At 40.6% G+C, this 14,415-nt stretch overlaps 1 long non-coding RNA gene across 1 annotated transcript; it reads right to left on the bottom strand.

The window, feature by feature from the left end:
• Positions 1–1,952: 1,952 nt before the first annotated feature.
• On the bottom strand, positions 1,953–12,860 carry LOC138109090 (uncharacterized). The gene is made up of 4 exons (XR_011150257.1): positions 12,457–12,860; positions 9,362–9,539; positions 5,196–5,268; positions 1,953–5,068 (listed from the first exon to the last, which is right to left on the bottom strand). It is a non-coding gene; the product is annotated as an uncharacterized lncRNA (long non-coding RNA).
• Between the last annotated feature and the right edge of the window lie 1,555 nt (positions 12,861–14,415).

Below are 14,415 nucleotides of genomic sequence, written 5' to 3'. Positions count from 1 at the left end.
CCCCTTCCTGGTAATGGGAGGCTGGTTAAGTAGTTACTCAATAAACCTTGCAAAGTAGAGGCTTGTCCTTTTCTCCCCTTTACCAGGTTGGGTAACTGAGGAGCAAGATGACAGAGACACATCTGCAGTGAAAATCAGAAGGGGTTATGGGCACTCAAAGTGTGCAGATGACCACCACTTGGATGGGAAAACAAAAAATGTCAGTAAAATATCTCCTGTAAAGGCAAACAGGTCCTATATAGTTTTAAAAGCCTCCGGTGGGAATGTAATTTCATCTGAATTTCCTGATAAGGGGAAATGACTAAACTGGAAGCTGCTCAAGTTTTTCAAGTAATAAGAGCCCCAAAAAAAGAGATAAAAGGTACAGGACAGGATGTGACTTGTCTTATGGTATGGGGGGGGGGTGGTATTTGAGAGGTGGGGGCGTGTCTCTTTTCTAGTTCGTATTTTTTATAAAATGTAGCATGAGTTAAACATGCAAGAGGGAGCTGCTGCTCTGTAGATCTTACGGAAAACCCCATGCTCTGCAAGAGTAGCTAGTGAAGCTAGCTAAACCCCAAAAGCATATGGGGTTTTAAGCCATTTAGGAAGAAAACCTCTCCATTATTTAAGATAATCTTATAAGTCACTGTTAACTCATCCATGGAGTCCATCTGCTTCACTGCACGTGATGTACTGTAAATTCTCTTAGCTAATGCCACATTCCTAGTTCACAGATGTATTTTTTTCTAAGCAGATGACCTGCTGGTTAAAACCTGCACAAGCCAGTCATGGATCTAGAAACTAAATCAAAACTAACCAAACTGCAAATCTTTCCTTGAAATAACAGAATTTATCAAACAGGAAAAGAAAGCAAGATTTTAAAAATTCCTTTTTTTCTATTACATCTGATTATAGACAAAACCACTCCAACTGCAAGCACAGAAACAGAAACGTGCTATCCTCATCTCTGGAAACTCCTTGTTGTAATGCTGGAACTGCTGTTCCAGAGACCTGGACTTGGGGGTTTGCAATGGCTATCCCCTATTTTCCAGTGGCCAGGTGCTCTTTGGTTGTCTTTGGGGTGGTTTATAGATCTTTGTGAGTGTGCACAACTCCAAGGAGGTGTTGCCATAATCCCCCATATAGCAATGTGTCCCTATCATTCAGATTGAAGGTGTCACCTCCAAATGCAGTTTTCTGGGACCACATCTAAACACTGCCAGGTGAGAACAAAGTGGCTATTTTACCAAAAGATGTTAAATGTAGGGGTGGGGGTTAGTCTAATTACAAACTTTTCTTAGGAAAAATGAATTCCAGTGATTTGGCATCTGCATGGTCAATTAATTAATACTCAAGTGTTGAAGTAGACTAGATTGCAGCATGGGCTTTCTATGTTGGACTTTTGTGCTGTTACCAAGTCTCAGTTTGAAGTTGTTCTTGATGGATACACAATGATAACACTCAGATAATTTCCAGCCTGAGGGGGAAACTCTCTGAACTGTTTTGTGAACTGATGTTCTGGAGGTTTTTTAGAAGACGTTTGGCCTGGCTCATATTTGATGCTTTTTGGTGCCCTTCCTGGTTCCATGGGTTTATACTGAAACCATTCTTGGGCAGAGGGAAGTGCTCATGGTTTGTCATGGTCTCTAGGGAGTGGAAGACACTGCTTACAGAGTCTGGAGGGGGGAAGCCTTGCACTGAAGCCAGACATGACGCTGCAAACCCTCTGTGCCCAGACATGTCCCAGTCAGGCTTTACATAGGTTTAATATCAAGACAGCAGTGTTAGATAGACCTATGAAATGCATTCTGTCTTGTTGTTCTACATATTCACAGGCCTTCAGCTGAGTTTAAAACATTGGATAAAAGGACAGCACTCTATGTAAAAAAGAAGCCAGTTCACACATATCTTACCCATACAACTAAATGCATTTTGTATCTTGTTATTATTTTGAAACAGGTAGGATGACATTAAGAAGGGATCTATGGCAAAGTAGGGGATCTATGCCACTAACTGATATAATTACAGATCTGTTCCAGTGGACTAAAGCTGAATTTTAAAATTAATTTGCAGCCTCACAAACCCACTTTCAACCACATATATTAGAATGCCAGCTACATGTCCAGCGTGCATCCCCGTGATGATGGCAGTGCTGGGAAGTAGTGGCAGAGGCCAATCAACCAGCCTGAACTCTCATCCTCTCCATTTTGCTTCTGCCAAAGCTGTTATCTCTCAGAGCTTTTGTCACAGATACACCGGGGTACACAGCAGTTGAAAAGCCATTATCTCTTTCAAAAGTAGTGACTAATGGGCTTTTGCCCATAGCAATGTGGAAAGTCATAGGAAGATTTTGCTGTAGAATCAGCTGTGTTTACCTTGTGGAGAAGCAGCTGCATTTTCCAAATATTTTTTTAGAGAAATAGAGGTCTTTATTTCTTGCAAATCTTTGCTGGTAAGTTTCTTCTTATATTTCTCCTGGAACCTGTGATTGGTATTTTTATATCCTTCTGTCCTTAGCAAACAGGCAATTTTAAGGTTTTTTTTTCTCTGAGTAAAACAGTATTTCACTTGACTGGATGATACTGTCCAGTGTAATTACCTGTGGTTTGATAATCAAAACTAAAAACACTTTTCAAAACCAATCATGACAGCTGACTTTTCTGCGTGTGGTGGCAGCCCATCTACCACAATATTGTGCAGCATGAGGGCCAGTGTGTCCCTGGCAGCAATGCACAGTGGTGAATCAAAATCATCACAGCTAACTGATGCCTTCACTGCGCTATGTTTTATACAGAAAAGGATGGTGCTTATAGTTCGTTGCAAGGCTTGCCTCATTAAATCATCTTTTCAGACAATGGACTTCTGAGAAACCTTTGGAAAAACCAAACTCCAAGGAGCTCAGGTGGTGGCACTGCCTTTGCAGTGATTCCTTTCAGTGGTGGGGGGTGAAGGGGGAGGAGAAAGCTGTTCACTTGCACAGGCTGCAAGTCATCCATGCAGGCGGGTTTATATCTGGGAAAAAAGCCTGCATGATTATGTACAGTGACATTTGCAGTCATTGCATTTCTTCAAAGTGATGTAGGTGGTGCAATAACTCCAAAGCTGTATTTTTTCACATGGGACTGTGTGTTGATAAATAACTGAACAAGGTATAGGTGCAAATAAACAGTTTATGATGAAATATTATCACTTGATACTTGGTTTTCTCAGTATCTCTGTTTTGAATGCTTCGAATCTGCTTACAGCACGAATATAATTAAACATGTAGATATGTTTTTCTTTACTGTGTCAAGGCTCTTCAAGCATGTGGCTGTTTTCACACACTTCCAGCTGACAATAACCCTCATGTGTTGTTACCCCAGGAGCTGAAGACTTGCATTGTACTTGGTAAACTTTGATGCAAAAAGTGATCAGCTTGAGTTCCTACCAGCTATAGGCAAGGTAAAATGAAAAGGCAAGTGAATCATTGGATGCAGAAGAGGCATGCATCCCGACTTCCAGGAACTGTTTGCCAACCTTGAAAAACTACTTCAGTGAGGATCAAGCTCTCAAAAGGTAAATGGTGGAGCTGTAGCACTTCTCCCCTCTTGTTCTCAGCCTAGGACATAACCAGTTTCTCAGCCTTGTTCTGAGACCAGTTAAATCCCCATGCACGTCCATCCCCTGGCACGTCCCAACTTGCCAGGAGGCTCGTTTGGCTGGAGCTGGCTCTGCCTGGCTGCCCATTCAGCTTGGCCTGGCTCAGGGCACCGCTGCTCTCTCTGCACCTTTGCTGTGCATCTGATACAGACAGTTTCAGTTTTTTCCCTCAGATGCTGGAGATTTTGATTTTTTAGCTGGAAATTCTTCTCAGTTAATCAATACAGCATTTCCCAGCTGCTTCCTGTGCATGTGCAGTTAGAACAAAGGGCTGTAAAATAGCCAACGTTGCTGCTTGGTGGGCTTTGGCAAGACTTCAGCAAACAGGGAAGCACTGCCTGCTGGGGGAATGCTCTAGCAGAAATAGGTGTGTAAGAAGAGGGTTGGAGCAGCCCAAGTGTGGCAAAGATGTGTGCATGCTGCGCTGAGACTTTTTATTAAAACCTTGTGGCTAGCAAGGCAAATGTAAGAGGACATGTCTCTCCACAGGCTGCCATAGTGCTTTTCATCCAGGAAAGGGAATAAGTACAGTTTTATTTACTTACGGTTTTATGACAATATGTATCTCTTTTGACAGTACTGAGTTGAAGCTTGAATACAAATATCAATTACTTCCTTATTATTGCAGTAATATAAAATAACTTGGACTAGATTTTGAATCATTTTGAATGCCACAATACATGAGTACAAAATGTCAGAGACTTGGAAACACCTGGATTTTCAAGGATACCTGATGCATACTCCCAGATATGCAGACATCATTAGCAGGCCTCAGGTACAGAGCCACTGGTCTTATATGAAAGTGTAGCTAGCTCAACATGGTTTTCTGGTTTTTAGAGCTCATCATCACCAGAAAACACTGAAGCCCATTTCAGTGGTTAGTTGAATCAGATTTAAAAACACCACTGTGAGACAGAAAAATACTATTTACCTGTTTTTACAAATGAATACATGGGTCACAGATCCATTTAATTTGTGCAAAGAACGTCTTCACTAGTGAATTTGATTTAGCCTATAACCTGACAATAAATGTGCTTGAAACTCAGAGGAAAACCAAACCAAAGCATTTTGCATGCATTTACCAGCCACTGTGACTACAGCATAGTGACTGTGGAGTTCAGAAGGACCAGGCTACCCGAGTACTGCAGCAAAAATCACCAGAGCAAGAAGCCCATCAGTGTGGAGTCAGCCTGTCTAGAAGCACGGCACACAAAGCAGCAGCAGCAGCAGCAGCAGCAGCGGAGTTTGCCCTGCCTACACCAGACCACCAGGAGCAGCCGGCTGGGCTGGAGCCAGCGCAGCATCGCCGTGCAGGCGGCTGGTGTTGGGCACACAGACCTGTCGGCGTTGGCAGATCATTTCCTGTGCTCCGAGCTCAGTGAGGCAAGCTGAACCCTTCTGGGGAAACGCCCTTTAGAGAGAAAAGATGGCAAAAGGTGTTCCTTTTCTGGGAGAAAGGAGATTTAAAATGTAAGCACATTGTTTTCATGAGTGATGCCTGCCACAGTGGGGCAGGAACTGTGGTTTATTTTCTGTTCTTTATAGGATTGACTTCTTAGCTAGATGATTGTTACCTTGGCTTGAATGTCTCATCTATGGAGAAGGAGAGATGGAAACATCCACACTGCTGTTTCCATCACCTTCTGCCTGGAGAATAACAGACATTTTATTTTAATAAAATAATTTTTAAAACATCTAAAAATTTATTTGCTGGAGGAAAGGTGAAGAAAATGTTTTTCACTAAGTTTTGGTGCCAAATCAGCTTCTCCAGCTAATTATAGAAAGACTCAAAGGAATAGTCCATATGGTGTTTATCCTTTGGAGGTGGTTATGCTATGTAACATACCTGCCAGGATGCTGGGATGTGACAGGATATGCTCCATCCATACAAGCCACATGCATGTGGCAGACTACCCCTGCCAAGAGCAGGCCACAGCCTGGGGGGCTGCCTCTGAGAGCAGATGTTTGTGGTCATCTACTGGTTTTGTTGCCTGTTCTGCATGGACTTGTGTTATGAAGTGCCACTTCATGTACTCCTCACATGTCAAAAACCTGATTTCTCAGGGAAATGATGGCCCACAGAAGGCTGGGGGTGGTCTATAGCTGAATAAGCAGTCCTGCTGGCTCAGCAGTGACCTGCAGCTGTATTTAGGATAAGCACCTGGAAAGTAAGCTGAGCTTACTCCTGGAGAGGAGCAGCCAAAGCTAGGTTGGGCTGGAAGGAAAACATGGAATCCAAAAGATTTGTGCATTAACTGTTAGATCAATGCATCCAAAACAAATATGGTACAAAAAAACTGCATAGATGCTACCTGTGTTCTGCACCAGGAGTTTAATATATGCCTCAAAACAAAAAAATCCACCCTTTCCTTTGGCCTTTGCCAGACATTGCACAGCAGTATTTTCTGGACTGAGTTTATTGATGGATGAGAACATTAAATAGTTAAAAGGATTCTTTCATCTCTGTGAATCCTTCACTAGGAGAAAATAAACAAACAAGGAAAAGCTGCCCAGATCGTGCTCCTACTTTAAGTCATGACAAGTGTAGCACCAGTGACTGCTGCCACACAGCTAAGGGACTAAAGCACTTTGTAAATCAAATTTCAAGTAAAGAGATTGGTTTGCAAAACCTCCTCGGCGTGAAGTCACAAGCTGTCAGAGTGTATTAGCATTATGTTACTGGAGTAAAAAGCAAAACAAATTAAGATGTTTAACAGCTGAAATCTGAAACAAAATTGTCTTTAATGCTGAAAATCTTGTTAACATATTTTCAGGCTTCCCTTTCCCCAGATATTAAATCTCAGTGTGTTTGCAAGCATCTTTTTATCACACATAAGAACCTACTGTGGGAGAACAAGAACGATACACGACATATGGTAAGGACGGGTGTTTCACCCTGCATGCAAAAGCCTCTTCAGCATTGCTGAAGCATCCAGTAGCACGTGGGGAGATTGTAAGGACCAGGAGAGACACACAGCTGGAATTCCCTGTGTGTCTGGGATGACAGAAAGCATTGCATCAACAGCAACAGGCCCAAACTGAAGATTGCACATGTTGTAGCATTTAATGTGAGGGGTAATTTGAACTCCCAAACTGGTTTTTCTTTCATATTGGCTCCCACAATGAAAGAACCATTAAGGGTTTTAGTGATCTTCCAAGACTCTGCTTCCAGCAGAAAATTGGCTCCTTCTCCTTGGACACAAGACCAATTTTTAATTTAATTTCAAGAGATGATGGATGTTGTACTTTATTCCAAGTCTATATGCTAAATTAACAAGGCTGTCTGCTTAGTTTCCTCTTTTGAAACCACATTGAGATGAGTTTCTGCTAATTCTCTTACACAGGGCATTAGACATGTGAACGGAGTCCTTATTCAAGAATTGAAATAATAGGCTTTTTTGCCAAGCTTATTACTTTGGGTAATAACTTGAGCTGTGAGGCAGCAACAATAATTTTCTTTCTGAAAAAGGATTGCCAGTTGAATTATTTCAAATAGAATAAAACTAAGCATATATTTTCATCAAAGTATTTAAAAAATATTAATTAACTATTAAAAGTATATCTTAGAGCAGGGACCATTCCATTAGGTGGGCTCATTTCATGTTTGTTTTTTTCTCATGCTCCCCCTGGTCACTTTTAAAGATAACAGAAAGTCCCTCAGGAGTACTCTGGATTGCAGAATATGTTTAGCCTGCATTAGGTTTATTTATCCAGTTATTAGCATGTTAACAGATGCTGTTGAATAGTTAAATATTTGATTTGGCAAAACACAGAAGAAAATGGCATAGAAGTAAATGTTTTTCTTAACTCTGGCCACTGCAGTAATATTTACATAGTACTGTACCTGAAGAAGATGCCTCACAGAGGTAAGCCATTGGGAAGGCAATTTAGAATGAAATTTTGGTCTGAACATAGAAAATTTGAAGGAAAAACCCTGACCAACTGGGCAAAACCAGGAACCAGCCCTATTAAGTCTATGTATACTGTTCTACCAGTAGAAGCTGAGCTGTTTCCTGAAAATACTGGGGTGGCCAAAAAGGAGGCCACCTGCTTCAAGGACTGTGGTTGGGGTTGCTTGAATAGCAATGAGCCTACAGCTAGGAACACTTTTGCATATATTCTTTCTAAATTGAAATGTTTAAAGGCAATTGTGTTTGTAATTGTGAAGTGGCCAAGGATGGCAATAAACAGCCTTAATGCTTTCCTTTTGGCAGCACAGACCTAGCATGTCTTCTTATTTCACAAGGAGCTTTTGAGATGGTTTGAACAAACTGGCCACGTGGAATGGGGTTCACACTTCATTTATCACAAAATTGTGCTTCTCAATTGGAAAAAAAAAACCAATCCAAAAATAGGGCTGTCAGTGTCTCCATCAAGAGGAGGTCAAATACAGAAATGACATATATCAACTAATTAAAGCAACAGGATGAAAGATGTGGTTGAAACAGCTGACTAATTTAAGTGCGGAATAAATAGAATAATGTAACACATTTAGCATAATTGAATAATGGCCTTCCCACAGGTGACACAAGGTGGAAAAGCATGTTCAGGTCTTTATTCAGCTGTGATTATGCTTCTGAACAGTAGCTTATTAAATAAAATACTAATAAAATGACAATTCTTTCTTATAGCTTTATATTTCAAAAATATTTCAGTCCTACCTGTGTCAGACACCAGTCTCATCCTAGTCCTCCCTTGTATGGAGGTTGCCAAAGATTTCCTTTTTGTTAATGTTTTCTGCTGCAACAGAATGACTCAGAACCAGTTTTAATTATGGCTGTAGCCTGAATGATCCAGCAGAGCTCATCATTAGGTCCTGGGAGAAGCTAATGGCTTATCTGTTCTGTATAATTGTTCAAATCTTCTTTTCCATCAGTTTTCCATCAGTGATATCTCATCTGTTTGAGTTGTATGCTAGTGAGTCAACTACTCAGCCCAGGACTTTAAAAATTAAAAAATATGCTCTGGCAACTAAATAAAAAAAGCATTTTGAAGTTATTATCTCAGAACAGGAACTGGGTGTGAGTTTTGAAATACTGTATCCTCATGGATAAGATGGAGCTGCACTGATTAGCAGTATCTGATATGTTTTTATAACTATTGTTATAAATGACACAAGTGATTAAGCAATTTGTGCCTCCTGATGTAGTAACAGAAAACTTATTTCTCAACAGTTTTGCCACTGATAGTAAGCAATAATTTTAATATCTTTGTTCAGCAGCCAGCAGCATGGTTAATACCCAGTTTGTTAAAGTCACAAATCCCCTTTAATGATACATGAATAGAAACCCTTCTGCTAATAGCACATTTTTCTTTCACAGCTCCTTGAAGCATGAGGTGACAGTTTTGTCAGCAGCACAGGCTTGTCAGCAGTGATGGCAACACCCGGGCATTTTGAGACCTGTCATTGCAACTCCCTAATCTGTGTGGCAGTTTGGTGCCTGGGGGGGAAGGGAGGGTCCAGGTGCTCACAGAAAACTGAATAGCTTTCATGAAGAAAAACTGTTTGGGGACAATTCATAACCTCAACGAGCAAAACAAGTGACATATAAAAGCAGGTTTGGTGCACTGTGTGGCAATGGGTTGGACAATCCCCTGAAGCCCTGCTGCCATTTGTGGGTGGATGGAGACTGTGATTGCTGTGATGGAAGAAATAGTTATTATGGAGGAGGATTTCTAGTGTACCTGTCCCCTGTAAGAAAAATTCAGCACAACTCAGAAGACACGTCTCAACTTTTACCTTTGTGCAGAAAATTCTGGGAGACATGACTCCCCCCTGGATAGCAGGATACTCTCAGCTGAAACCTGAGTCCTCCTCTGCCCGAAACTGCCATGCCAAAGGAGCCTCTTCAGAGAGCACATCCCCTGTGACTAATTTATCATCGGGGGGAAAAGGAGATCGCAGAACCTAGATTGATCTGGGAAATGCAAAAGAAACACACAGAGGAGTTTCTGAGCCCACACTTGCAGGCTATGGAGAGGCTTTGGCACACCTGAGTTTCAGTGGGATCACAGCCCTCTAGACACACATAGCAGCATGTCTCCCCCTTACCTTCTCCTCTGCCTGAGGACTCAGAAAGGAGAGTTTTTAAAGGTCTCTCACCTGTTCTGCCCACAACAAGTATAATTTTGCTGGGGACTTTTGGGGCATCAATCTGTTGTATCCATCTCTCTTCCCTGCTACCCCAATGAAATGCCTGTAAGAGAGCTTTTCTTCTCCTGCTTCATTTCAGCTTCAGGCTAAAACTGATTCCCAATATGTGGTTTTACTCTTAAAAGTTATGCTGAGTAGATCCCATCAAAGCCAGCATCAGCTGAAACATCTCAACAGCTGTAGGTCCAGAAAAATCTCATGCATTCAGGTATGTTACAAGGCTCTTCATGCTGTTCTAGGACTACTTTCATTTCAAAGCACTGTTGTGGCATTGGTTCAGTTGACCCTTAATCCTCATATACTGACAGTACTGCTGTGTATTTCCCTTTTGGGGTGTTTGCCCCCCAAATCTTAATAGATTTTTCTTCTTTAAAATTATCAATTAAGATGATTTACCCACTACAGCTATTTTTATTCCTTCATGGGACTGTTAACATCAACACAGAGTTCCTCTTGCCTTTCTGTATCTCTGCCTGCTCAACAAAACTCTTCAACTGTACCAGCAGCTTTCACACAGACAAGCCTGAGAGTGAAAGCGCTGTGACCTCAGCACTGGCAGGGAATTAAGCCTATAATCTAATGGGGTTTCTTTTTCCATTTCTAAATAATGGGATTCTATTAGACCAAAGTGTAGTCGCACCATAATGATAATATATTGTATAGCATATCTGAATTTTGCCTTTTATAAATCATAGAGAATTACAATACACAGTTATATAATTGAATTTTCTCTTGTATCATTAATATTTTTCATTGTTTAGAGAAACCCCTTTTTGTTCAGAATTCACATGTAACTGGGTTTAGAATTTACAGGGGGTTTAATATGCCTATTTTTATGTGATTAAATATTTTCATTTTTATTCCTTTTAACTATTCTATAAAAATTATTTTAAAGCATTTTATACTTATGAGGTTTTGTACATATCATTCTCGACAATTTTAAAGACAAATGTAGTCATAAGTTTGTGTGTATATATCCTAAAATCTCAGCAACAACAAAATGTCATGATCTTTGAAAGGAAATAATTGAAGTTAATTGATTCCCACATTGACATTTAAATGTATTAGTGGTATACACCAGTGAAAGTATTGATCACTGAAAGTAATCAGCAATAATAGGAAAAATTAATCACTTTTGAAGATTTATTTGACTTCAGCTGTGGAATGTACTGTGGCCAGGATTGAAGTTGACCTTGTGAATATAACAGGGACTATTACCAAACAAAAAGACAATAAAGCCATGTAAACGAGGGAAATCTGGGAGGGTATGCTTTAACTTGCCATTAGAATATTGAAATAAGGGGTGGTGTACAGCCTAAGACTTGTGATCTACTGTTCGTAAACTCATTTCTAGAATTGAACAGCAGCAGTTGATATAGAAGAACACACAAGAAATTTGTTGGTGAAAAGTTTTTACCAAAGGTCTCACCTTCAATAAGTGGAGATTGGCTTACACCCTGAAATGGGTGGGTTTATGTCAGAAATCTTTCAGAATATTTTATTAACTGAAGCTGTACCACCTGGATATTCTTACTTAAGAGCTCAGGTTTTTTCAGAATTCAGTTAAAAACTTCACATCAGCCCAATCTTGTGGCAATGAGTCTCAGTTTGACTATCTAGTGACTGGGAGTATCCCCTTTTTCTGGTTCTAGGATAAGTAAGGAATCAAATGATCACACTGTTATGTATTATCCTACTTTTTTTTTCTCCTAACCAGCTTGGGAAGGAGGTCGAGTGATGTGGTCACTGAAAGGTGAGATTAAGTAGGTAAAAACCTGAGGTGCCTGGTCTAATTTCTCCAGTCTTTACAGTGTTTTAGTATTCATACTTAGTATTATACAGTACAGCACTGTATAATACAAATAACTTTTCCACTTCTCTTGAATGATACGTGCCCTTGATCCTTCTTACCGCTTTTCTGTGAATGGCACCAGATTTGATAGTCAGTGAATCAGCCCAGAAATACTTCAGGAGTGCTACATTCCCAGTGGGAATTGATTATGATGGGAGTGAAGGGCTTAGACATCCATCTAGAGCATCCTCTTTTCCTACAGCAGGACAAAACCACCCACACCATGTTTATTTAACTTCTTGTCTCCATAGAGATAGTCCTAGTGATAATTAGATCTGCATGTTTAAAACATCACTGTTCTAAGATAGGCTGTCACATAATGCATTACAAGTGCATGCAGCAGCAGCTGATAGAGTTTTAACTACCTCTTCTTCCAGATGTAGGAAGATTTTGTTATTAAAAATGAAGAGACACACAGTTTTTAAATAAAGTGTATAACTTTAGCATTAAAGTGAGTTCTTCAGATATGTGCATGCTATTTGTGGCAGCATTTTGTTTGCAATATTATCTATGGAGATTCCTGAACCGCTTTATTTCCAGAGTTCACCCCTTTTGGTAACCTTTTTAAAGATAATACAGCAGAAACATTTTGGTAGCTCTTTCTAGAAACACTTTGATATTGTGAAATAAATACAGGGCCAAGAGCTTCTGAATTCTCTTGAAAATACTGCTTTGAGATTATTTCAAACTGTGATGTCAGACTCTGTGAGTTTAAAAAAAGTGGAAATAACCTGCAGCCTGTGACAGCCGGTGGAGTGTATTTGCGTAACTGTACTTTGCACTGAACTCCACAGTTATGATAAACCCCAATGAGAATTAAAATTTCTACCTTGTAGCAGCTCTGCTGTCACTCCCCATCTGCAAAGCTGAGGCAAACACCCAAGGACTCACTGAAGCTGAATTCTCTTCTTGGTTCTCTGGAAGAGAGTCCTATGAGCCCCAGGTAGCCACAGTGGTGGAAAGCTGCACAGAGTATCACAAAAGGAAGGCAAGCCAATGCTGAGCCAAATCCAGCCTGTTCATGGTTATTCACAAAGAAACAGGTGGAAGGAAGAGGTTGTTCCTGGCTCCTCTTGGAAATGAGCCCCAGAACTTAAGTTACTGCTGGGTGCCACAGCTGGCTGTAGGTGGCTTTGCTCCCTTGTCATCAGGAAAAAAAGGCAGTGGGCTGGGAAAATGTAGACTACTGCTGCTGCATGAAGTCTCTGGCATGGCTGATGGATGGAAGATGGATGAACCTCCACCCTTTACTCTTCAAAGCATAGGTGGGTTTTTAACAGCCCTGAAATCACAGGTGCTTGTGGCTATGTCGTTAGGCAGGGACTGCTGCAGGCACTCTCAGGAGGTTTCAAGAGGTGAATTAACTTTGAAAGGCATTGAGTATCGAAGCTCTGGGCGATGCATGCCTCTGAAAAGAGCAACCCAAGCTTTCCCAAATACCATGTCCATGCCAGATGACCAACTCTCTTAGGCACAGGTTTCACAATCTCCATTTCTTTTCTGTAATGAAATAACCACAGGAATTCATAAAATGTGTGCTTTGTTCCCCAGGTAGGCTTTCCTCTTAGGGGAAATTACCATATTGATTCTATTTCTATAAACATCTTTCTGTGAAACGATACTGTAGTGGATGCTTCTGAAGACCCCATCCATATGCTAAGCCTGATGATAGAGGCCTCAGTGCTGACATTAGATTTCAGACTGCTGGAAAGGCATCGTTTTGCTCACTTGTACTTCCCAAGACCGCTTTGAAGTTTTATCTAATACTGTTGACAGACTTCATATGTAATTTAAACACTCTTTGAAGCAGCAAGAGATGTCACTGGCATTCCCTTACTACCTCTCTTTCAGAAAGAAATGGCAAGAAGTAGGCCTTAGCCTGTCATAATAGTATGAAATAATATTTCTTTTTAAGTGCAACTATTTTTATTTCCTGTTGATATAATAGTCATGACAAGGATTGGCCGAAAAGAGGATTTCCTCTCTCCAAAGGAAATTTTCAGCCTGAAATATGAAAGCATGAGCTTTATTTTCACAGCTAAAATTTCTTGAGCTGTTTCTGGATGAAGTTCCCACAAATCAAGAAGATGGTTTTCCTCTCAAATCATTCCTTGGCCTACTTGATGAGCTGTTGCGTGAAGCACAAGGCACAAAGGTGTTTTTCTAAGATGGAGCCAGATTTTAGTAGCACCTGGGATGAAGCCACCAGCTTTTTTCATAGCAGTTGTTGGGTGATAGCTTGTAAAAGAACAAATTGAATTGGTGGCAGAAATAGAAGGCTTCATCTCCCATTGATATACAGCCTTCATAGTTCTGATCTGCTTTACTGATGATGAGGGTAATCTATACATTAATGTTCTTTGACTCTGAGTGATTCAGGCTAAATGTGCATCAAGAGTTACAGACAGGTACTAGTTTCACAGGTGTCTAGGAATTAACACTGAGTTTTGTGTCCCATTCCCCCTCTGTACTGTGGGGATCCTATCCACGTAAAGAAACCCCAGATTTTGACTTCAGAAAGAGCTTATGCTTCAGAACACAGCACTGAGCTGACAGCCTTGACTGGAGTCAGGCTTGTTTAGGGGATTCCTGCCAGGTACACTTCAACAGTGCGTAAGGAAAAGAGTATTTAAAAATATATTTTGATGGACCACAGGCACTTTTCATGACACCTCCTTTTCCCATTGGTGGTAAAAGTTTGATAACTCTATTAAATAAGTGCAAATATATAAAGATTAAACTATTTAGACACACTTACTTATCATTGAAAGGGAGTGTTTTTATTAAT

The sequence above is a fragment of the Aphelocoma coerulescens genome, chromosome 4, assembly GCF_041296385.1.
Source record: "Aphelocoma coerulescens isolate FSJ_1873_10779 chromosome 4, UR_Acoe_1.0, whole genome shotgun sequence".
NCBI lineage: Eukaryota > Metazoa > Chordata > Aves > Passeriformes > Corvidae > Aphelocoma > Aphelocoma coerulescens.
The sequence above is the reverse complement of the archived record's forward strand: the minus strand, read 5'-3'. Positions and strand labels throughout refer to the sequence as shown.